Here is a 26,719-nt window from a genome sequence, read left to right as displayed (position 1 = left end):
AGAATCCAGTTCAAGGCTGCAGTATTGATTTTCAAAGTCCTGCATGGTATTGACCTTGGTTATCCAAGAGATTGCCTCTCTTTCTGTGATGACCACCTCATATGATAGCTTCACTCCACTAGAAAATTAAACTTTCAACAGAAGAGGGGAATATTCATATCCTCAGGAGACAGAACTTTTAGATTAGCTGGGCCAAGACTCTTGAACTCATTTCCAGATGAAATATCACAATCTTGTCTGCGTACAGAATTACATGAACTCTCTCAAAACACATCCGCATTTCTCAGACTATGCATTGTGCGTGTATATAGGCGTGCATGCACATACATATACCCTACCAATAACCTTTATATTGTTACTGTCGGTTAGGCTGGAAAAAGGAGATCTTTCTGTATCCAAGTTCATTTTTCACAGAAGGCACTCAGAAACCAGCATGACGGGACACCATATAAAAATGAAGAATACTAAAGATAGATAACAAATGCTTAATATCGAAATCTTGTCAAAGATTTTTGACTGTTCTATGTATTTTACTCTGCCATTATTCCTGGCTGCTTATGGGTTTTTTGTATTAAGTTCCTGAATTAAGAGTCACCCTGCGGAAGAGCCTTTTCAATACAGTCATTTTTTGCATATTTAAATTAGCAAGGCAAAACAATATCATGGCAAAGGAATAACGATCGCCATGTCAGCTATCAGCCATATAACAGGGACCATGTCGTAGTTTTCTTTTCAACACAGTAATAAGAACATAAGTACATTTATTTTACATTTCACGGATATCATCCTTCCAAAACAGAGTGAGATTTATTAACTCTTTTCTGCCCTGGATATAGGAAGAATGCCCATGCCCGTGAAGTAAGCGAATGGCTCTGGTAAAGACTTTTTCTTTTACTTCACTGGATATTTCATACTCCTCAAGAAAAAGGCTTTATATGTTGGTCCAAATCTAACCACCCCAAAATGTGTTCTCATTATTTTTTCTCCGATATCCATGAAATGATCAGATACAATTGTTATCTGGAGAATCAAATCTAACTATGAAGAAAATCTGCCATTCCAAGCAGAACTAAAGAGCATGACTATCCCAGAATTTTAAATGTACTAGACTTCTAGAAAAAGGAGTTTTCTCAGATGAGTGACATTATGCATGGAATCACACTGAACCTCAGAAGATCTCAGATCGTGGACACCTCACAGTCCAAAATAACTATTTTAAAAATATGTTGGTCGGGGGTGTGATACTTTTTAGCTCCCCACCATTACATAACAGAAGCATCAGTGAAACACCATTGCAATGTCATTTTTAGAAACGTCACCTCTCAGAGGCCATATGTACATAAAGTCAGAAACGTGACATTCTTCCACACTCCTGAGTGCAAATATGTAGTAATACACCATGTGTTTAGCCCAAAAACCTCAAAATTTGAAAGGTATAGGTAACCTTGCTCTCACGGCATCTTGCAGGGATCATAGTTGAGACATATGCCTCATGTAGAGGTCCCGTCCAACCCAAGCATGGATATCCCCATTAGAAAGTGGTACTATAACCCATTCAGTAGAAGCATAGTTTCATTTTTAACAACAGTGATTGGGGGGTTAGGAAATTTTATTGGGGAATAGCACACTTTTCTTGAAGCTAGAAAGTCCTGCATAGACGAGACTATGGATCAAAGCTCTTGACCAACTTTTAGACAATTTGAAGAAAGGGTCACAACACTTAAGAATAAGCCACATACAGCAAGGCAAAAGTTATAGGAAGTTGGCATGCCTGCCACCCCTTCTCCCGTCCTTAGCTCTCTGCAATAAACTATAAATTATGAGGACACATATTTCTTAAATCAAACTTGTATCTGACTGGCTCCCATTACCACTTCCCAGCCACAGCCTTCATCAGTCATATCTCCCCCTCCATTTCGTACTGATTTAAGTATACAATCCTGCTTCAAATGTGTAGCTAGCAGGCCTATCCACTGCAATGCACTCACCATCTGAGTAGTCAGGATTATTAGTGGGGGCTGTGATGCTCTGCACCTCGGGGGAACACCCAGCACCCCCATGTTCATCCTTCTAAAATGATTGTGTGGTATCCAATGCAAAGTTTGTCATGTGGGGTGTCTTTGGAAGGCTCACGATGCACTGAGCATTGTTGTTACAATGATGTTATAGTAATTGTTGTTACAGTAATGTTATAGGTTATAATTTCATGTATATAGTTATGAGGCTGAAAAGGTATCCTCATGGCTTAAAGCAAGTCCAGGCAAAAACTCTCCAAGAGCAGAGCAGCAGTTCACACCTCATCAGGGCATGTATGGGACAAACCCAGCCCAGCCTCACAGGAAGAAAGGACACTGGCCTAGGCAACAACAAAGGACCGGTTGGACTCTCGAGTGAGTCACGCCCCTTCCTTTGGTCAGTTTGGGACTGCAATGAGGTAATGCTCACCTGACTCTAAAGGGGTGAGGGGGGTGGCAAAGCCAGGAGGGAAGAAAGGACATGATGGAAGGGAGAGACATTTGCCATGCTCTCTCTCTCTCTCTTCGACCTCCATCTACAGACAACACCACCAAGCGACTGAAGCGCTGATCAAAGGGGCAAGCCTGCTTGAAGGGCAACCAGCCAGCCTGTGATGAGAAGCATCTAAGTTTGTAAGGGCATTGAAAGCGTTAAGATCAGCTTAGAATGCGTTTTGCTTTAATTTCATTTGACTAAATCTGACTTGTTATGCTTTGATTTATAATCACTTAATATTTATCTTTATAGTTAACACATCTGTTTGTTTATTCTATCTGAAGCAGTGCGTTTGGTTTGAAGTGTGTCAGAGACTCCCCTGGGGATAACAAGCCTGGTACATATCAATTTCTTTGTTAAATTCACGAACTCATATAAGCCTGCAGCATCCAGTGGGCATACCTGGACACTGCAAGATGGAGGTTCCTAAGGTTGTGTCTGGAACCAGAGATATTGGCTAGTGTCATTCGGTTACACAATCCAAGGGGCAGCTTACATGCTAGAGGCTGTGCGTGAACAGCCCAGGAGTGGGAGTTCTCACAGCAGAGCAGGGTAAGGCTGGCTCCCAGAGTCAAGGATTGGAGTGACCTAGCAGATCACCGGTCCAGATAACACCAGAGGGAAACGTCACAGGGGCATATCTAGGGCTGCAAACTTTCTAATTTCAGAAAACTGAACACCCTTGCCCTGCCCAGTGCCCCGCCCCTTCCCCGAGGCCCTGCCCAGCCTGAGGCCCCACCTCCGTTCACTCCATCCCCCTTCCCTCTGTCGCTTGCTCTCCCCCACCCTCTCTCACGTGCTCATTTTCATTGCAAGGCCCAAACAGGTATATTTATTGTTTTGACAGCCGTATTATGCGAAGTTCAGGTTTTATTTATTACAGGGTGCTAGAGCTGGAAGCAAAATAGTCAAAAAGGGTAACTTAAAAAAAAAATGAAATTTCACAAAGGTTTTCACGATTCTTTCCCTCCCCTCTTCCCCATTTTTCATAACCAGCTCCATTTTTTATTGTTCACTAAAGTTATTGTAATTTTATGTGTCGAATTAGGACCACATGTTATCACAGCTGCAATGGGTCCAATAAAGGCCCACTCCCGAAGCCCAAATACAAATCCATAGAGCACAACCACAGAAAGGCACACGTGGTCAGTGGTGCTGACCGGAGCCATCAGGATTCCTTTTCGACTGGGTGTTCACCTAGTCACCCTAGGCATATCTGCAGGACACAGTTACTTGTCAGGTAACAATTTCTTTTTAGTATCTGAAAGTAAGTAGAATAGGCAAGTTCTGTAGGTGATTCTGGGGATTCATCTTCTTGGGAATCATGGGGCTGTGACATTTTGCACATTTTCAAACACTAGGAAGCTCAGGGGAAGGGATTATAGGTTTGCCTACTTGCTTTCAGATGACATCTGCCCAGTGGCTATGATCGAGAAATTTGTTGTGCAACTTAGGTAATAAAATACTGATCTCAGCTTCCAAGACTCACACATACTCCTCAGAGGAGGCTTCACTAATGTTTCTAGTCTCTACCTTACCCATTATATTTGCATTCCCCTCGCCCCATTTCCCCCAAAAAGTTTACAGTAAAGAGAGACAGTAAAGATTGCATTTACCTTTCCCTAAACACCCTTCAAACAACAAAGAAAGCTGGTGGATGAGAAAAACCAAAAGAAAATACAGATAAAACAAAACTAGTAGGTATTCCACAGCTCATTCTGTACCTAATGCCCTGTACTATCAGCAATAAATCAATTTCTAGCCTGACAAGTCTTCTAGATCTTGAACAAAAAAATCCTATTCCTTACCTCTCTTTAAATGAAATGAAGTGTGCAGCTTTACACACCGCTTTAAAAGAAACAATTTCCAAGGAAATACAGGCCAATAGTGGCTTTTATATGCAAGGACTAAGCAAATTAAATGGACTCAAAGTGGTTTACAGCTTCTTGTAACGTGTGTGTGTGTGTATATATATATATGTATACACACACACAGAGAATATGCCACAACTGATAGGAATCTTCTCCAGCCTTTCATTGTTCTCAGTAAAAATACTCTACCTCTACCCCTAGGAGTGCAGCATCTATTAGGGAAACCATGCTGGCCAAACTGATCATTTATATTTGTTACTTTTGTGTATTGCTGTGTCTGTTTTCAATGGTCCAACACCTCCCACTTCCTTTACCATGAATGTTGGTACACCCATCAAAACTTAATATACAGCTAGACTCCTAACTGGATCAGCATAAATAATATGTTATTTAAAGAGTTGCTTTTCTAGGAATAGTACTTCTTTTTGGCAGGGTGCATAAAAATCTATGATTTTTTTTAAACAAAAAAAATTGGATTTTTTTTTTGATAAAATGCTTTTTGAGGAAAAAAACCTCTCTCAAGATAGTTTTAATTAAGATACATTATAGCTCAAAGATATCCCATTATGGAATAGGGATTATAAATTCTAATTCTATAGTATGAGACAATATAGTAATGTAATGTTTAAAAAAAGTTTTGTAAATGAGTTCCAATAGTTTATGGATTAGGGACCCAATCTGATGTGGTTCCAGGGGCTTCTGTATAGATTATTTAAGTTCATCTTTCTATCTACCCACTGGGATAGAAGTCTTCAGTCTAGAAGATACCATCAGAGATGCTTAGTTTTGCAGTTCTCAAAGTGTGGATTTGTGTCTCCAGAGATAACATGCTTGTTAAGAGCAAAAATGTTTTTCAATAAATAAATAAATAATATATAGCGGTGACAAATAACAGACCTCAACCCTATTGGCCCTTTGCAAATTTGTGTACACAGTCTCAATCCCTTACCTCTCTTTAAGTGCAAAGTTTCAAAAAGTTCAATGGATAGAAGATTGTTGGGGGCGGAATAGATCTGGACAAGCAGAACAAGTCAGGAGATAAATGTGAGAAGGGCGGGACAGGAAGTAGAAACAAAAGGGAAACTGTTTGAGCAGCATATTCCAGAAGTCTTGAGGTCTTTCTGAGTGTAGCCTTCATTGATTTGAGATCTACCATACCATTCTCTCACGAGAAGGGAAAACCTATAATGGCAGCAGGCTGTAAAAGAGACCCAGTTTGGGAATATTTTAATGAAGTTCCTCTACCTGTGGGTAAGACAGGGATGCAAAAAAATGCAAGGCCTGATTGCTCGAATGAAACAACATCATGAGACGTGTTCCTTCCCAGGAGGAAGCTGTGCTGAAGATGATAAAAGGAACATGTCTGAACATGCAGGATCTTCAAGTTGGTAAACTTTATTTCATAATTCTTTCTTAAGGACTGCCTGTCTTCCTTCTGGACTATTCTTGAAGTCTCATGTTTGAACAACAAATATAGTCGTTACTCTATGGCACTATCAGTTTAGATGCAGTTGTGAAAAAAAATAAATAGCTGAAATAGGCAGATCTTCCTTTTACAATTTCACCTTTGAAGTAGTACCAAGTGTCAGTGAATGCAATGAGTAATACTAAATGAGCAGTATGGTAATAATAATTAAATAACTGCATTGACTTATTTTGTTTAGGAGAATCCATCCTCAACATATAGGATTCTGAAGACTATCCACCTTGAAGATGACCATCATTTTCTATAGTTTCAGAGTTACCTGCCAATGATAGTGTTTCAGTCACATCATGTATGTCAAATAGCCACACTGTATCACCTGTAGCAAAAAGAAAAAAAGATCTCCATCATTCAGAAACAACCATAGATAAGTTTGTGATAAGAACCAGCAGATGACAAAAAAGGGTAATTGATGAAAAAAATGCCCGGTTTGTTTATGGAACAAACTCTCCTTTCCATTTGATTGAGAACCCACACTTCATTAACATGGTTCAGTCATTAAGACCAGGATACCGTCACCCAATGGAACAGATGTCTCAGGCAAATTGCTGGATAAAGTGTATGAAAGAGAAATTGAGCAGTGTTGCAAAAGGTCTAGAGGGTGAAATTGTAAACCTGAGTCTTGATGGGTGGGGCAGTGTCCACAATGATCCTGTTGTATGTGCTTCTGTTACAACAGAAGAAGGGAATGTCTTCCTTACAGAAACAATTGATAGATCAGGAAATGCACACACAGCAGAACACGTACAAGAAGTAGCAGTAAAAGCTATAACAAACTGTGAAAAAAAATTCAAATATCCAGTACACAGCTTGGTCAGACAATGGTGCAAATGCATCCAAGATGAGAAGAAATTATTTAGAAGAGAGTGAAGACATTGCCAAGCTAATAACATACTGTTGCAGTGCTCATTTGATGCATCTCCTAGCCAGAGACTTCAGTGTTCCAGAAATAAAGGTTAATGTTGTTGAAATTGCAAAATTCTTCCGTAAAACCACTTTGCGGCAGCTGCTCTGAAAAAAGTGGGAGGAACCAAGCTAACTCTCCCACAAGACATGCGATGGAACTCAACAGTGGACTGTTTTGAGCACTACGTCAAGAACTGGCCTAATCTGATGACAGTTTGTGAACAAAATCCTGAAAAAATAGAATGCAGCACAGTCTGAGGGAGGAGATTGGCTGCTGGGGTCTCTGGGAAGGGGAGAGGATAGGGAAGGGGGAAAGAGGAACTCACCTGCGAGTATAACTCTCTCCCCCGGTGTGAGGTGAGGCAGGCTCGGCGGCTGCAGTATCCTTTGTTGCCCCCCATAACATCCATTCTTCTCCCCCACCCACAAAAAGCGCCCCCCATTTGCCCCCCCATGGAGCACCCCTCTCTCCCCCCTCCTCTCTGGCAGGCCTGGGTTGGGTGAGGGGAAGGGGGCGGGCGCTGACTGGCTGCTGAGGAATGAAAGTGAAAGTAACTCACTTCCTTGGCAGCCAGCCAGGATTGGAATGGTCACAGGCAGCTGGCTAGGCCAGATAGCATCATTAGCATGTGTGAAAAATCAGGATGGGGGTTGGGGTAGAGTGACCAGATGTCCCACTTTTATAGGGACAGTCCCAATTTTTGGATCTTTTTCTTATATAGGCTCCTATTACCCCTCTCCCCGTCCTGATTTTTCACACTTGCTACCCGGTCACCCTAGGTGGGGGTAATTGGTGCCTATATAAGACAAAGCCCCAAATATCGGGACTGGCCCTATAAAAACAGGACATCTGGTCGCCCTAGCTGGGGAGCGCATCTCTCCCCCGGGGCTGGCAGCGATCCATCTCATCCGGGGGAGGGGGAGCTGCTGAGGCTCCGTGGGTGCCCCGTCCCTGAGATCAGATGCTGTGCTAACTTCACCATGTTCCGTTGGACTGCTGGTGGTGCCCATTGGTGTGTGATCAGACCTGAGGGTTTGCTGCTGCTGTTGCCACTCTGCACCCCAAGAGGTGGATTTTGAGGTACTGCAGTTTTCCATCTATCTCCTCCTCCTCTACTGCAGCTGTTGGACCAGCAGGCTGGGGGGGGGGGGGGGGGGGGTGAGTGAGCCAAAGATGAAAGCAGTACTGTGTTGCCATTTAGATTGTCATTTAACAACTTTGTTTGCCAAAAATGCTTGCTAACAATCCTGAATCCAATTTCAAATTTATTTTTTTTTAAAAAAATCAGTATTTTAGCCAAAAACAGAAAATTAAGTTGTTGACAATTATTTGTGACAAGTTTGGTTTGGGGCAGGAAGTGGGCCAGTTTTCATCAGAGAAACAAAAAATGTTGACTGGCTTTACAATAGCCCTGTTACTGCTAAATAGAGCCCTCCAACAATTGTAATATGCTCACCTCCTTACTAGTGTATAGAGTGACCATATGTTGTACTAAGAGTCTCTTGCTTTTTCCCCCCAGTGAGTCAGTATAGCTTTTGCCAGCCCAGAGGTTGGGCAGCCAATGTCTTACATTTTCACAATGTTTTGTCCAACTTTCATAAAGTAAATACACAGTTAATATGAGTTAAAAAGGCCAGGGATACTTCCTTGTGAAGAATCTGTGCAGCAGATCATGCGAGAGCTGTGAAAATGTCAGTTTTTGATGGAACTTTAGAGGCAGTGATTTATCATGTATTTCTGGCAGTGCCCAAAATGAGCTGCTATTGCTAATGTCTTTCCAAACAAAAATAAGGCACAATAGGACTTCTGTAACAGTTCTGTGCTGCCTTAATCTAGATGAGATGATTCTGTGCTGACTTCATTTTGGTCACTTTCTGCTTTACCTAGGAGTAAAACTAGGGTTATATTTTGCCACTGTTTGGAAACCCAGCTTATTAAACTGGATAATGCCATTGATCTATTTACAGTATAAGGTTGATATAGAGTTGTAACTAACATTAAGACTGATGCCCACTATACATTTAAAACTAAAACGTGGCTTTGTAAAAATGACATGGGTTTCCAACTCTACTGTGTCTCAGTCAGGGTAGAGTGCCTTGTGAGGTGTCTTCACACTAGCTCACGGTCACAGGCTCATGACTATCCTATATTAGTTATTTTAAATAATATTTCTGATAATTTAAACAGTTATTTCTTTAAAAACACTCTTATAAGTTATGTCGTGTTGAAAACAACTTTCCAGGTCACAAAAAAGAAAATGGAAAGATGAAAGAGGATTAGCTATACAAGCTCAGAAGGGTTCTATACTTAAGTTTCAGAGTAACAGCCGTGTTAGTCTGTATTCGCAAAAAGAAAAGGAGTACTTGTGGCACCTTAGAGACTAACCAATTTATTTGAGCATGAGCTTTCGTGAGCTACAGCTCACTTCATCGGATGCATACTGTGGAAACTGCAGAAGACATTATATACACAGAGACCATGAAACAATACCTCCTCCCACCCCACTTTCCTGCTGGTAATAGCTTATCTAAAGTGATCATCAAGTTGGGCCATTTCCAGCACAAATCCAGGTTTTCTCACCCTCCGCCCCCCCCCCCCCCCCAAACTCACTCTCCTGCTGGTAATAGCCCATCCAAAGTGACCACTCTCTTCACAATGTGTATGATAATCAAGGTGGGCCATTTCCAGCACAAATACAGGTTTTCTCACCCCCCCCCTTTTTTTTTCCTACCCCCCCACTCCCCCAAACGTTGTGGTTAAACTTGAATTTATGCTGGAAATGGCCCACCTTGATTATCATGCACATTGTGGGGAGAGTGGTCAGTTTGGATGAGCTATTGCCAGCAGGAGAGTGAGTGTGTGTGTGCGGGGGGGGGGTGAGAAAACCTGGATTTGTGCTGGAAATGGCCCACCTTGATTATCATGCACATTGTAGGGAGAGTGGTCACTTTGGATAAGCTATTACCAGCAGGAGAGTGAGTTTGTGTGTATGTGTGTTTTTTTTTGGGGGGGGGAAGGGGTGGGGGGGTGAGAAAACCTGTATTTGTGCTGGAAATGGCCCACCTTGATTTTCATGCACGTTGTAAGGAGAGTGGTCACTTTGGATAGGCTATTACCAGCAGGAGAGTGAGTTTGTGTGTGTGGTTTTTGGAGGGGGCTGAGGGGGTGAGAGAACCTGGATTCCTGCAGGAAATGGCCCACCTGGATTATCATACACAATGTGAAGAGAGTGGTCACTTTGGATGGGCTATTACCAGCAGGAGAGTGAGTTTGGGGGGGGGGGGGGGGCGGAGGGTGAGAAAACCTGGATTTGTGCTGGAAATGGCCCAACTTGATGATCACTTTAGATAAGCTATTACCAGCAGGAGAGTGGGGTGGGAGGAGGTATTGTTTCATGGTCTCTGTGTATATAATGTCTTCTGCAGTTTCCACAGTATGCATCCGATGAAGTGAGCTGTAGCTCACGAAAGCTCATGCTCAAATAAATTGGTTAGTCTCTAAGGTGCCACAAGTACTCCTTTTCTTTATACTTAAGTTTGTAAGTCATGAAAACAACAAAGTTGATCAAGATCGTCAGGTAACTGCCGAAGAAAATTTTTATGCAGACGAAGCTCAAGAAACGCAACAACACACAGAACAATCATTTGAAACAGATGCAGTCACAAAACAAGAAATTACAACAGTTGAAACTGTACTAGCATGGGATATAGATGACATTGGCACATAGCCACAATCTTTAAACAACAAATTCCTTGCCATTATACTTGAGAAAGGCCCTGGGAGAATAAAAGGTCTTGAATATCCTAAAGACATTAGAGGTAGGAAATTCACAGAAAACAATTACTATAAAAGATTTTCTAATGGTGAAATTGTCAGCAGATGGTGGCTTGTGTACTCTAAATGCAAGGATGCTATATTTGTTTCCCAGGTAAGCTTTTCAATAGTTGCAATTTTAAGATAGCAACCAGGGATATTAATGATTGGAAAAATCTTAGTCACATATTACCGCAACATGAAAAGGCACACCACCACATTGAAAGTATGCACAAATGGTGTGAGCTGAGTGTAAGGTTAAAAAAAAATCAGACAACTCTTGATGCCCAAAATTAAAGATTGCTGGAGTCACAGAAGCAGCACTGGCGTTGTGTTCTTGAACATCTATTATCTATTGCTGAATATCTATCAACAAAACAAACAATCTTGCTTTTAGAGGAAGCATTGAGAAATTATTCCAGCCCAAAAATGGCAATTTTATGGGCCCTGTACAACTGCTGGGAAAATCTGACACAGTGATGAGTGAACATCTCCGAAGAGTAACTAAAATGAAATACATGACCACTATTTGGGACCAAGAATTCAAAATGAACTGATCATGCTAATGGGTGATAAAGTGAGAGACAAAATTGTTTCATTGGTTACTTTGGCAAAATATTTCGCCGTAATTCTAGATTGCACTCCGGACATAAGTCATCAAGAACAGATGTCGTTAGTAGTGAGATTTGTTGACGTTAGTGATTCAGCACAGATTACAGTTAAGAAATCATTTATCACATTTTTAGAAGTAGAGGACGCTACAGGTTTTGGACTTCTTCAAGCTCTCCTTGATGAACTAAAACAAATGGGATTGTCAGTAATGAACATTAGAGGACAAGACTAGGATAATGGTGCCAATATGAGAGGATGCATTTCTGGCATGCAAGCTAGATTGCTGGCAGAAAATCCACTAGCCTTTTTTGTTCCGTGTGCATGCCACAGCCTTAATTTCATTTTGTGTGATATAGCCAAGTCTTCCATAGAAGCTATTTATTTTTTTGGTTTGTTGCAACGCATTTACATGCTCTTTTCAGCTTCCACTCAACAATGGCAAATATTCAAAGCACATGTCAATGGTATTACCGTTAATCCTCTATCTGAGACACGCTGGGAAAGCAGAGTAGAAAGTGCAAAAACACTGAGATATCAATCTCAGGAAAAAGAAAAGGAATACTTGTGGCACCTTAGAGATTAACATTTATTTGAGCAAAATTTGAGGAAAATACAGTGGGCAGATTTTATATACACAGAGAACATGAAACAATGGGTGTTACCAGACACACAGTAACAAGAGTGATCAGGTAAGGTGAGCTATTACCGGGGGGGGGGGGGGGGGGGGGGGAGAAACCTTTTGTAGTGATAATCAAGGTGGGCCATTTCCAGCAGTTGACAAGAACGTGTGAGGAACAGTAGGGGGGGAAATAAACATGGGGAAAAAGTTTCACTTTCTTTGTGTAATGACACATCCACTCCCAGTCTTTATTCAAGCCTAAATTAATTGTATCCAGTTTGCAAATTAATTCCAATTCAGCAGTCTCTCCTTGGAGTCTGTTTTTGACTTTTTTTTTGTTGAAGAATTGCCACTTTTAGGTCTGTAATCGAGTGACCAGAGAGATTGAAGTGTTCTCCAACTAGTTTTTGAATGTTATAATTCTTGATGTCCGATTTCTGTCCATTTATTCTTTTACGTAGAGACTGTCCAGTTTGGCCAATGTACATGGCAGAGGGACATTGCTGGCACATGATGGCATATATCACATTGGTAGATGCGCATATGCCATCATGTAAAAGATGCTCTCCTGCTGGTAACAGCTCACCTTTCTTGATCACTCGTTACAGTCTGTATGGTAACACCCATTGTTTCATGTTGTGTGTATATAAAATCTCCCCACTATATTTTCCATTGTACACATCCGATGAAGTGAGCTGTAGCTCACGAAAGCTTATGCTCTAATAAATTTGTTACTCTCTAAAGTGCCACGAGTACTCCTTTTCTTTTTACGGATACAGACTAACACGGCTGCTACTCTGAAACCAATCTCAGGAAGTTTACGAAGCACTAATTGCTATTTCGGAGGAAGCCAGGGATCCAAAAGCTAAAAGTGAAGCACAGTCATTGGCCTCTGAAATATCCAGCTTCAAGTTTCTAATGTCTGTCGTAATCTGGTATGACATTCTTGTTAAAATCTCAAGTGTAAGCAAAATAATGCAGAGTCCAATGATGCAGCTTGATTCAACACTTACCTTACTAAAACAACACACAAGACTTTAGTGAAATACAGAGAAAATGGATTCAAAGAAGCACAGGTTACAGCAAGAGAGCTTGCACAGGCACTCGGTGTAGAACCAAAATTTCCATGTCCGAACGTGAAACAAGTTTCAAGGCAAAAACGGCAAGCAGAATATGAAGGCACAGATGAGCCCATAGACGATCCAGAAAAGAAATTTGAGGTTGAATTTTTTAATGTTGTGATTGATAAAGCAATATTTGCCGTTGAAGAAAGGTTTAATACCTTACGAGCACACCACGAACAGTTTGGATTTTTGTATGACATAACTAAATTCAATGAAATAGGAAAACAAGAGCAGCAAATAACGAAGTGCAAGAACTACAGAGCCTCCTGAAGCACGGTGATAGTTTTGATTTAAATGGACTTGAACTGTATGAAGAATTGAGTACATTGTCATCAATGTTGCCACATGCAAAATCGGTGATGGACATTGTACAGTTTATTCATATCAGCAAACTTGTTGACATATATCCTAATGTGTACATTGCCACTCATATTCTACAGACAATTCCTGTAACAGTAGCATCAGGAGAACGGAGTTTCTCAAAACTAAAGCTCATTAAAAACTATCTCCATTCTATGAGTCAGGAACGATTGACTGGTCTTGCTATTCTTGCAAGCGAACAAGACATCACTTTGTCTTTGTCATACGATGACATTATTACTGATTTTGCAGCCAAAAAAGCCAGAAAGATCACTTTTAATTAAAAACAAATCCTTGTTTCAATACCTCTTCATAGAAATTTCCAATAAAATGTTGACAAATTTAAAAAAATATATTTGCATCATTCTGTCAATAAATCAGATTTTTTTCTTTAGTGCTAGTCCATCAGCATTACAGTGTCCTTAATTTAGTTAAACTGTTTTTAATAAAGTGCATGTGGCAAGTTTTCCAGTACTGTAAGCTTATGTTTGTGTTGCTAAGAGCAAGTCAGGCATAGGGGCACCAGTTTAATAATCCCGCCTAGGGCACCATAAATCCTAAAAACGGCCCTGACTCCAGGGATCATTTGGCTAGAGCTGCTAGTTCATTAAGCATGGTGAGTAAGCAGCCAGCACATTCACTTAGTCTGTGGCACACCTGAGCTTTAACAGCCACAAGGCAAAAGATCAAAGGCCATTCCCAAACCTAGATCACCAGCGCCTCTCCGCACCATGTTCCATCTAAGCCACCAGGGTTCTCTTTCAACAGTTTTCTTTACAAATTACAGTAATTCTCTCAACATCAAAGCCACAATTCTTCGAAGTCTACATTTACATAGAAATTATACCCTCTGAGAACCAAGAATTTTACACATCTGAAAACAAAATAAACATGTCACTTCATTTTTATGAATTAGACAAAAATGACCATAGACTAAGTCGCTCTTTACTTATCTCCACTGAGACAACACACAAAGCTTCAGGATCTGTCAGTTTCTGCTTCTGAACATTTTACAAAACATACCTTGCAGCACACCCCATGATCAGAGATGAGTGGGATATACACTGCTGAAATGTATAGCCTGCAAGCTGATTCCTGACTTTAATCTTTTCTTTGCCAACAGCAGTCATAAGTCACTGTACTGTAGCATGACAAACTGCATAAGTATGATCAGGAGCACATTACAAATGGACTGTCACAGCAAACAGAGGAGTAACAGGAAATTTAACACCTGGGCTTTTTGCAGTGTATGACTTGCTGAATATGTATGTGAAAAAACAATCAATCATTTCCTTCTGAGGTTTTTACAACTGCCGCCCACCTAAAAATACAAGTTTGAACCAAGTTTTTCCAAAATAGGGAGAGCTGACAGTTAGGTTCCTAAGTAAATAACCTGGTTTTTGAAAGGTTTCAGAGGGGTAGCTGTGTTAGTCTGTATCAGCAAAAACAATTAAAGTCCTTGTGGCACCTTAAAGACTAATAAATTTATTTGGGCATAAGCTTTCGTGGGCTAAAACCCACTTCATCAGATGCATGGAGTGAAAAATATAGTAGGCAGGTATAAATATACAGCACATGAAAAGATGGAGTTGCCTTACCAAGTGGGGGGGTCAGTGCTAACAAGGCTAATTCAGTCAGGGTGGATGTGGCCCATTCCCAACAGTTGACAAGAAGGGGTGAATATCAACAGAGGGAAAATTACTGGGCCACATCCACGCTGATTAAATTGGCCTTATTAGCAATACAAAAAGTAATTTTCCCTCTGTTGATACTCACCCCTTCTTGTCAATAGTTGGGAATGGGCCACATCTACCCTGATTGAATTGGCCTTGTTAGCACTGACCCCCACACTTGGTAAGGCAACTCCCATCTTTTCATGTGCTGTATATTTATCCCTGCCTACTGTATTTTTCACTCCATGCATCTGATGAAGTGGGTTTTATCCCACGAAAGCTTATGCCCAAATAAATTTGTTAGTCTCTAAGGTGCCACAAAGACTCCTCGTTGTTTTTGCTGGTTTTTGAAAGTGCTAAGTAATGGGAGCTGCTGAGTGCTTGGTTCTTTTACTGTTTACAGATAGAGACACTGGGTCACAGGGCTTAAGTAGCTACAGTTTAGGGAAGATTTGGGTCTTTCTGAACCATTTTTGGGGGGCTATTAAGAAATGCATCTCTAATCTAAGTTATGGCATCATCATGTGTACATGTTGCTGTCCTGTTGTCACTTCCACTGTCTTGTGTTTATACTTATTATAACTTTTTGTCTCTCTTAACCTAGATTTTTGTACTCTCTGAGGCAGGGAACAAATCTCTCTGGCTCTTCAAAGAATCCAGCACATTTTTTGGATAAGCATAAAGACTTGCTGCTTACATAGGCCATGCTGCATACTCAGCCAGGCCCCTGACCCCCCGCCCTGAATGCCCATTTGGTCAGGCAGAATACAGGGGTAGAAGGTGAGGGATCTGCCTGGAGTGGAGCGGGGGTGAAGAGGGGCCTGGCCAGGGGGACACTAGGTGCCTGGCCAGGGTGGACAAAGACATGGCTGGAGGAATTCATCAGAATGAGAATGAGGGGCTGCCTGGGGAGGCCAGCCAAGTGGGCTGGGGTCAAGTGGCTCCCAGAAGCTTGATTTCCATTAGGATCTGGCCCACAGACTGCCCACTGAGTACTGCAAGCAGAGGAAACTCTCTGGCACCCTAATCTGAACCACTGTATTCTGAATAACCAAATGGTGAGTTAAGTGGAAATCAGTCTTTCCTCATTTTCTGATCTTCACAAAAATCAATCGGGTTCAGTCCACTGATGCCTAGAACATCCCCTGAAAATACTGGAATTGATCAGATGCAGCTTTCAAAAACTGTCACATTCAAACAGACTGAGCAATGTCCTTGAGTTCAGCTTCAGGTGTCACTTCGGTCAGTCAACAATTTTATGGTCTCTCATGCCGGGAGTCGGGACACAACATTCTGGTTTTTCAAAGGATCCAGCATATCTTTGCGAGAGGTACAAAGAATAAATACAAAGAGTAATGAGGTTTTTGGTTGATTCTTTTCAGATTTATCTCTAGTTCTTTGATGTAATTCTTTTTCTGACACTGGCATATGTATGTCACTTTTAATGACCCAACAAAATATAGGTAAACCCACAAACACTTTCATATTTGAAAAGCTGTTCACCTATTTCATTAAAACAAGCCAAAAAAAATCAACATATTTAAATACATCATAAAAATATGTAATTTCTTAATACTTTGCCCAAAAGTAATGCTTTTCATTCATGGTCATCAAATAAAGTTGCATCCCTCTGGTAAATATATATGTAATACATATTATGAAAAGAGTCCTAGTGACAGCTATAGTTAATGCTGCCTCACTGTTCCCACTATACTCCCTTGTTTTCAGTTGTTTGTAACATTATGAAACTTTTACCTCTTGGGCTGCAGTTTTGCAGGACTGGTCTTCACTCAAGGGATGATTTTTTTAAAAAAGTTTGTACAAAAACATTTTTGCATATGAGGAAGGCAGGAAAAAATACTCTTTCCCAATAATAAAAAAAAATCTCAAACAGCTCTAGTGCCAAACAACTAGGCCTCAATAGCTGAAATTTGGCAAACGGACAGTCCTTTTTTAAAAATGCCTTTGAATGTCCTAATGAAAATCATTTTAGGTTAGGCCAAGAATTCCTGACTCTGAGACCCATGCTCAATCCCTAGACTACAGTGGCTCTTAGCAAACACTCCATATCTCTATCAGCAGGTTTCATTGTCTTACTTGTTTTGTACAAAGTGTTCTTGGCATCCTGATTGATGTTACTTCTACAGCTACTCTTTTTCTTATAGACAAGTGATGAAGTATGACTGCGTAAGAACCTCACACCACAGCAATGTCTGTCAAATGTCTGTAACAATACCAAAAACATTGCAGTTCCTAATGGAAGCCTATTCATCCAGCAGACATCTCAATTATATTGTTAGATAATGTCTTCCAGTCCCTTCTTATGTGCCCCAATTCAGTCACCAAAGAAGTTATAGATGCAAGGGAAAATGAATCTTCTAGGATATATGCCCATTTCTCTCAATTTTCTGACTCCTGAATTGAAGAAAACACTCAAAGTACTGGCCCAGATCCATAGCTGGTATAAATCAGTGTAGCAGCATGTTTTGCTGATTAACACCAGCTGAGGGTCGGGCCCATTGTCCATGAGTTTGTACAATGATGAGAACAACGTTGATGCTAAACAAATACAAAACATGATGGGTAAAAAACCCCAAGTCAGTTAAGTTGCAGTAGAACACCATTAAACCAGAATTATTTCTGTTTAATGGTTACCATAAAAATTGTTCCAATTGCCACTTGCAAGTAAGTTGAATCCCCACGGTGTGCCATCTCCTAACTATAGGCAACACCATGGTAACGCTAGTTAACTAAAATTGTAACGCTATTTAAGTGGACCAGTGTACAGCATTGTAATGTACAGAACACTTTATAATTAGAGAGCTAAATTATGGCTCTTAAAGCCAGCAGAGTGCTTGTAGCAGGGTGGTCACTACCCAAGGACTTTCTCATGGCCAGGGTCACTTTACAGGCATCCTGTTAGCCTCCTCTTGCAGGCCCTTTAAGCACTCCACTCAGGGCATGTCTACACAGCAATGTAAGGCCAACCCCCGCCCCCCTGCATCCACACACCAATTGGGCTAACCTAGGGCTTGGACCTAAGGTCTCAGACCCTGAAGGACTGGAGGGTCTGAGCTCATGTTAAGCTGGGGCTTAAGGCATGAGCCCTGTGGCTTTCCTGTGTGAACGTGGTCCTGGCTTGACTCGGGTCCCAGAAGTCCTCCAGATGTATCCCAGAGATCCTGGCAAGAGAGGAGCAACACTGCAGGCAGACAGCGCAGCGGCCAGAAGCACCATTACCACTGTTCCTGCTTCTCTTGCTGTGGATGCTCTTGCTTCTCCTACTCCAGCGCCTCCTCGCTGCTGCATGGAGCTTGCCCAGAGCAGGGAGCAAAGGAGATATGCGGCCACCAGGACGTTGGGGGTCATCACTCCCTCAGCCATGCTGAGCCAGGAGCTCTGTCACTGCCCCTCGCTTCAGGGCAGCTGCTTGGTCTCCACTCCACTTTCTGGCCCTTGCTCGCGCCCCTCCCTGGGGCTGCATAAGCAGAGGCGCCCGGGCTGCAGGCACTGAGGATGGTGAGTGGGAGCCAGCCCCAAAACTTCACCACAGTCTCCTGGGGATCACTTATCCCTGCTTCCCAGGGAGTAGCAGGGGCAGGGATAAGGGATCTCGGGATGGGGGGTGCTGTAACACATTGCACCCCATGCCCTGGGGATACACTTCACTTCTGCAACCAGCAGCACCCACACTGGGTCGGGGGGGTCTTTCCTCTAAATCTACCTTTTATGTCAAACTTCAAAACAAACAAACAAAAATAAAATAAAAAAACAAACAAAAACACCTTCATTGAACACCCCATTTTAAAAATTAAGAATTGCAAAGTTTCATTTTAATAGTTTGACAGCCCTGGAGACAGATGTCCTAATTATCCTCAGAACAGGTGCACATGGGCATTTTCCTGCCAACGTGACTCAGCCTAGAGGTGGAGAGCCCGATTCTCAGATGAGATGGTACTTCGGTATAAAGCCTTCTCCAACTGCAGCCATTCTACTGAGACAGCCACCAAAGGAGCTAATTATGCAGTTCATGTATCATGTGCTCCTTATGGGCACCTGAGTTCCACCAACAGCACCATCACAGTTAGGTAGAGTTTTTCCATAGTGCAACACATTCATAGGGTTAGAGTGTCAACATTGGGAGGACTGGGGGGTGAGGAGCTAGGCACTCTGAGATAGAGTTACTTTGACTTGGGTCTGTGCACTGCAGTGTGGACAAAGAGCCTTAGGTTGAGCACAGATCAGAAAAATCCTTAACCTAGGGTTAAAATTAGGGCGGTTGATTAATTGCAGTTAATTCACACAATTAACAAAAAAAGTAATCATGATTTAAAAAATTTATCATGACTAATCACAGTTTTAATCACACTGAAACAATACCAATAGAAATTTATCAAATATTTTGGATGTTTTTCTATATTTTCATATACATTGTAGTCTGTGTCGTAATTGAAATCAAAGTGTATATTATTTATTATAAATATTTGCACTGTAAACATGATCAACAAAAGAAATAGTATTTTTCAATTGACCTCATACAAGTACTGTAGTGCAATCTCTTTGTTGTGAAAGTGCAACTTACAAATGTAGATTTATTTTTGTTACATAACCACACTCAAGAACAAAACAACGTAAAACTTCAGAGCCTACAAGTCTACTCAGTCCTACTTCTTGTTCAGCCAGTCACTAAGACAAACAAGTCTGTTTATATTTACAGGAGATAATGCTGCCCTCTTCTTATTTACATCACCAGAAAGTGAGAACAGGCATTTGCATGGCACTTTTGTAGCCGGCATTGCAAGATATTTACATGCCAGATATGCTACACATTCATATTCCGTTTCATGCTTTGGCCATCATTCCAGAGGACATGCTTCCTTGCTGCTGAAGCTCGTTAACAAATAATGCATTAATTAAATTTGTGACTGAACTCTTGGGGGGAGAATTGTATTCCCCTGCTCTCTGTTTTACCTGCATTCTGCCATATATTTCATGTTATAGCAGTCTCGGATGATGACCCAGCACATGTTGTTCATTTTAAGAACTTTCACTGCAGATTTGACAAAATGCAAGGAAGGTACCAATGTGAGATTTATAAAAATAGCGACAGCACTCGACCCAAGGTTTAAGACTCTGAAGTGCCTTCCAAAATCTGAGAGGGACGAGGTGTGGACATGCTTTCAAAAGTCTTAAAAGAGCAACACTCGGAAACTAGAGAACCCAAACAACCAAAAAAGAAAATCAACGTTCTGCTGATTCAGATGATGAAAATGAACATTCGTCAGTCCACACTGCTTTGGATTGTTAACAAGCAGAACCCGTCATCAGCATGGATGCATGTTCCCTGGAATGGTGGTTGAAGCATGAAGGGATATATGAATCTTTAGCGCATCTGGCATTTAAATTTCTTGCCACGCCGGCTACACAGTACCATGAGTACACCTATTCTCACTTTCAGGTGACATTGTAAATAAGAAGTGGGCAGCATTATGTCCTGCAAATGTAAGCAAACTTGTTTGTCTGAGTGATTGGCTTAACAAGAAGTAGGACTGAGTGGACTTGTAGGCTCTAAAATTTTACATTTTATTTTTGAATGCATGTTTTTTGTACATAATTCTACATTTGTAAAGTCAACTTTCATGATAAAGAGATTGCACTACAATACTTGTATTAGGTGAACTGAAAAATACTATTTCTTTTTTATTTTTACAGTACAAATACTTGTAATCAAAAATATAAAGCGAGCACTGTACACTTTGTATTCTGTGTTGTAACTGAAATCAATATATTTGAAAATGTAGAAAACATCCAAAAATAGTTAAATAAATGATATTCTATTATTGTTTAACAGTGCAATTAATCCCAATTAATTTTTTTAATCGCTTGACAGCCCTAGTTAAAATGCAATGGTCAAGCCCAGGGTTCCCTGACATGGGTCAGCTGACGCGAGTCCCACTAATCCTAGGCTTACATTGCTGTTTAGATATACCCAGTCTGTTGTGCTTCACAGCACCCCTACCGAGCACTAGTTTAATATTAAATAAAGTTCATACAAACCTCAGGCTCCTTAATCACATAATCCAAACAATCTTCAATGAGTCCCCAACATAAACTTCATAATCATAATTCAACAGTCCTCTGTCAGTCTGCTCCACCCAAGGGCACCAGTTCACAACTCTTTCTGGCTGGAGCTCAGCCTTTTGGCCCTGGCTTCTGTCTCCTATCAGCATCTCCCCTGTCCTGAGGGAGAATGCAATTTATATACTGTCTTTCTCCAGAGAGCTCCTTCTGATTGGCTGGAAGAGATGGGTTTTAAAAAACTTCTTGCAACTAATTTGAATATTGGCAGGTTCAGGGGCCTGGAATGGTCACGCTACAAACTCCTGTTCATACGATGTTGGAGGTTTTAAATTAAGCTTCTGGCCCTTTACCATAAAAAATTGCGTATTCCATCTTCATATTACCCATTAAGTACGGTAAGTTATGGAGAACAATATTTAAGAATGGATTTTCTGAATATTGATTTGTTTATGCCATCTACTTTATGGTGCAACATATATTCCTAGTCCTAGTATTATATACTGAGGCCAATGCCAACCACTGGATATTCAGCACTACTGAAAAATCAAGCCACTTATTTAGGAACCTAAATTCAAACTTACACACCTAACTTCAGGCACTCAACAGGGCCATCCTTAGGCATACGCAACATACGCAGCGGGCACCTGAAAATTTGGGGCATCACTTGGTCTTAGTATCCCCCCTTCTGGCTTTCCTATCCCTGTTCTGACCCTTCCTGAGGCTCCCACAGCTAGCTGCTGCAGCCTGGTGAGTCCTCCTCAGGAGGGGATCTAGTAGTTAAAAAAAGCCTCCAGCCTGCCAGCCCTATTAGCACAACACTGAAACTGTTAAAGAGCTATTCAAGGGGTAATGAAGCCATTTAACAGGCATTTGCCAAACCCCAGGTATATACTGTCAGTTTCTGAATTTACTGACAAAAACAGTTGTGCATTACTGTAATATTTACTCAAAACATGTCAGTCTACAGGACCTTAGTTTAAAATTTGCTTTAAAAATATTTCATTCGTGTGTTGGTGAAGATTATAAAATCCGGGTATAGATTTTTTAGATGCACAATCATCTTTAGCCTTAAATGCTTGAATCTTCAGACATAGTTTTTTTTAAATAAATCCTTCAAAAGACCACCCTTATCTAAAATACACATTTCAATTACTATAGTAAAAAAAACTTGCTTCCAAAGTCTTCCTGTCTTTTTGCCCATCCCTTTCTCCCTTCACCCCCCGCCCCCATCCCCCTCCACTGCCATTGAAGAGGTCCCTTTAAGGGACAACACCCCTTTCCTTCCAGATAGCTTGACAAAGAGTTTCCCTTTCTTTACTTCTGACTATCTGATGAACTAATTTTAAGAGAACCCTGCAGCAAAATCAGTACCTTAGTAAGATATAAAATCCTTTGTTATGCCTAAAATCTTTGGAAACATTTTTTAAAGTTAGTGAAATTTCATAAGCCTGTCTATTGTTATGGAGATCACACAAAGTAAATTATTGTTCCCTTTTTCTAAAAGCAATGAACATTGTTATGAACACACTAAATCTCTGTGACTGATTATTTTAAAATAATGTCTTTGTTTCAGTGAGTTAAATATGTAGTAATCTGGAATGATTACTTTACGAAGGTTTAAGAGTACATTTAAAACATAAAATCAGCTCAGAAATACTGATTAAAAAATGTAAAACAGAGAAGAGCTGCATCATGTATTCCATAATATTTAATATTGTATTCAGCAAGACAGCTGACTCGCCCTTACTACAAAGTTTTTGCAAATAAATGTCTGACAAACTTCAGGGCATATCAAAAAACCTGTGACCGACCTTTATTATTCCCAGGTTTAGTGCTTTTAGGTACCTTCCCGCACATCCATTCTGTGTGAGGGCGAGGGTACGGGGGTCTCTGAGGGGAACCGTGACTCTCCGCCACTGTGAGGCGGGCCAGGCGTTTTGTTATCCTTTGCTGCCTCCCTCTTCACCCCCCCCCCCCCCGCCCGCAGCCGGATTGCGAGCTAGGGCTGCCATCAGGCACAGGGGCACCAGTTTAATAATACTGCGTGGGCCCCCATAAATCCTAAGGACGGTTCTGGCACTCAATTTTGAAAATAGTGGCCTATACTATACTGTGCCAGAGTACAGCCCTTCCTAAACCTTCACTTTCCCAAAAATGGCAGTACTGTGGCTTAAAATCATACTACCCTTATGATGCTAATGCAATATTTTGGATCACCTAACACATAAAAATGTATGGTTTCAGAGTAGCAGCCGTGTTAGTCTGTATTCGCAAAAAGAAAAGGAGTACTTGTGGCACCTTAGAGACTAACAAATTTATTTGAGCATAAGCTTTTGTGAGCTACAGCTTACTTCATCGGATGCATGAAGTGAGCTGTAGCTCACGAAAGCTTATGCTCAAATAAATTTGTTAGTCTCTAAGGTGCCACAAGTACTCCTTTTCTTTTTATAAAAATGTATGTGATAGGCATACAAAAAGTAATAGAAATATTTGGGAAAAGGAGGTAGAGCTTGGTTTTCCATTTTAAAAAAGTACAAAATATAATTAGCATATCCTGGATATGACCTACATTTCTTTTGACATTTCCCACAGCTTCAGCTTTCCCTGCTAAGAACTAGGCAATTCTTTGTTTAATTGTCTGTCCTGGGAAACACCTAACACTATGAGTCTTTGTATGTAACTGATCAGTTTAGTCTCCTGTTCTTATTAACAGAAGTAACACAATGCAATATTTTTCTTCCCCCTCTTCTTTCCTTCACTTATTTCTGTGTGACAGCACATTATACATGTTCTGCTTCAGTAAAAATGACTAGAATACCATTATACAGTAGTTATTTCTCCCCAACAATCTGACTGTATATCGTCATTTTCTACAATTTGAAAAGAAGCAGACTTATCCTTTCAGCAGCCTCCATGCTTTTTGAACACCACCAGGAAGCGTTTAGATACAGTTTGTTTTTGGTTTTGTTTTTCAGCTGAATATCTGCACTATTTCTACTCACTTACACACAATTGGTATGCTGTGAAAACAAAATCCACGTAACGCTGATTTCCTGGGTGCTATAGAGACCAAGGAATTACGCTTACTGGTTGATGTAACATGACAACCTATAACGAGCCTGTAAAACAATAAAATGTCTTTTTTAAACAAAAAAACCAAAACAATAGTCCTTTAACAGCAAAGTCTTGCAATGTAATAATATACCTTAATTGCAATTGCATTTTATTTTTGTCAGTTTCTTGATTATGTGGCTCCCCCCACAGTAGGATTATAGTTAGTATAATTTCCACTGTAGCATATTGATATTTATATCTACCTATTGGAAATCACATACTTTGCCTCCCGAATGAACGTAAGTAAATTTATACACACATAAAAGTGATCAAATGATAATCAATAGCTAGACTGCTAACTTCAATACATTTAGGAAATTATAACTATACATTGGGAGATATACATTGCACACTATACATTAAAAAAGTGTGACTATACTCTGAAATATGACTGTGAAAATATCAGAGTAATATTTATAATATCCCAATTAGTCCTTCTCAAATTCACTCAATTTAAGAGTAAAATGATGGCTTTTCTAATGACTTTCTTAACTGCAAGTACAAGCTAGAACCTGAAAGTCAACCTGTGTTATTTTGGCTCATACATAACCACCAGTAGCAAATACTCTGTAGGTCAAATCCTTCCCTCAGTTCTACTTCAGCAGCTCTGCTGCTTTTTCACTGGAGTTGAATTTGGCCCTGCAGTTGGAACTTAGCTAACAATTCTGTTGCTGATAAGCCAGAGCAGAACCCAGTTTATTTTTTCACAGCTGTGCTGGTTCTGCAATGGTAATAGGAGTGATGTAAGATAAGACACTGAATATACACAAAGGCAAAAAGCAAGGTCTATGGAAAAAGAAGGCTGGTATTTTTACATTACCACTTCCCAGAACAGAAGTGCATTTTAAATTATTCTTGATCTTAACCTCATTTAAAATGAAAACATCAATTTTTTTGCAGTACAGTTTAATTAAAGTTAATCTTTTTAATTCTTCAATTATAATTACTGAACAGTGCTTGAAGCAGTCATCTTGCTTAAAAGTGAAGTCATTTATGATACTAACAAAATGAGAGCCTGTGGCTCGGTGTACTGGCCTTTAGTATTCATTGTCCTTCTGAGCTGACAAGCTGGGCCGTGGGGGGGAATATCCTATTTCTACTACAGTGTTTATCCAAGACCAAAAGGAATTAAGTGGGTGGATTCTTCATTAACAAGGCCAACTTGCCAAACAAATTAATTTGTTTAAGCCATGCTAGTCCTAGATAAACCCCTGTTGGTGGAAGCAGGAGTAATAGGGTCTCTTTCCCAGTACCAAACTGAAGGGGTGTTCTGTCAGCTCAAAAAGTTCTTCCTATGAACTGTAAAGACCGAGCACACCCACTCCATCAGCCCAACAGAAGAGAGAGCAAACAACTTTCCAGTTTGTTTGATATCCACATTTGGGAGCTTATATCATTACTTAGATACTCAAAGCAAATATTTGATGCCCAAGCACTATTTTGAGTCTCTCTCACAATAACAATTTTTCTATCTCTGTTACTTTGCACACCAGACTGATAGATTCAGACCTGATAGGCTGTTTCCATGGACAATTCTGTGTAGGCTGGACAAATATAATGTCTTATCTTAGGTGAGTTTCAGCAGTTTTGCTCACTTAAATTCTGGAAGAACTTGGGGAACTTCAAATCATCATACTGATTTGGATCTATGCCCTCCTTCACAAGCTAAATCTATCACAGAAATAATGGTCTAATATTGCAAGAGACTGCTCTCCCAAGAGACACATTAACAAAGTGTCAGCAACTCTTAATCAAGCAACTGCTGGGCTCCTGACTCAATAAGTCATCCCTTAATGTTGATAATCTTGCCAATTATATCCTTGTCTCCAACTTTCCTGTTCTAGAATTGAGAACGTAGTGTCCAAGCAGCTCTGGTATTACCTAAATTCTTCAGATTTCCTGAAACCTTTGCCATTTGTTTCCAGACCTGGTGATGGGACGGAGCAGGCACTCATCCTGTTAATCAGTTACCTTCTTTTAGCAATGGACAAAGGTGAACAGCAACTGTGTTGAATTTCTTTATTTTTTTTTTTATGACCTAGGTGGCACTGTTGGGTAATTGGTCTTCTGTTCAAAGGTCACACGTGTGTATGAGAGACTGCTGAAGGATGTTGATGGCTGGAGTTCCATAAACTTCACTTTCCTGATTGGGCATTGCCTAGAAAGTGAAGATTTCTGACATTCAGATGTTCTTCCCCTTGGTCAGAGAAATGTTTTCCAACCTCTTCAATTCTATGCCACCCTAACACATATATAACCATTGAATGAGTGATTACATGACCAACTATACAGAAACCTCTCCAAAGTTATTAACACAGACAAAATAGTTTTAGTGTGTATATTAGCATATGACAGGTTATTGCTGTATAATGAATAAAAAATGCAACATTTAACATTCCAGAAACAAAATAAATTGTAAGAGAACTTGGATTTTCTTTACATAACCGATCCCCTTTCTTTCTGCAATTATTCACTTGGACTCTTTAGCATCACCATAATTATTTTCTATTTTTTCCTCATTAACCAAAACATCTCCATAAAGAACACACTG

At 40.5% G+C, this 26,719-nt stretch overlaps 1 protein-coding gene across 7 annotated transcripts in view; it reads right to left on the bottom strand.

The window, feature by feature from the left end:
- ANKRD6 (ankyrin repeat domain 6) overlaps window positions 1–26,719 on the bottom strand; it is a 160,598-nt gene that overhangs the window by 64,920 nt on the left and 68,959 nt on the right. For 2 of the 7 annotated variants that reach the window (XM_037894472.2, XM_037894470.2), the window contains exon 1: window positions 7,098–7,193. The exons of 4 other annotated variants lie outside the window; for them this stretch is intronic. The gene's annotated coding sequence lies outside the window, so the exon portion shown is untranslated. Of the gene's footprint in view, window positions 1–7,097; window positions 7,205–26,719 lie in introns of those variants that run through there. One more of the 7 variants, XM_037894474.2, reaches the window with a different exon arrangement.

This window comes from Chelonia mydas, chromosome 3 (assembly GCF_015237465.2).
Source record: "Chelonia mydas isolate rCheMyd1 chromosome 3, rCheMyd1.pri.v2, whole genome shotgun sequence".
Taxonomy (NCBI): Eukaryota; Metazoa; Chordata; order Testudines; family Cheloniidae; genus Chelonia; species Chelonia mydas.
The sequence above is the reverse complement of the archived record's forward strand: the minus strand, read 5'-3'. Positions and strand labels throughout refer to the sequence as shown.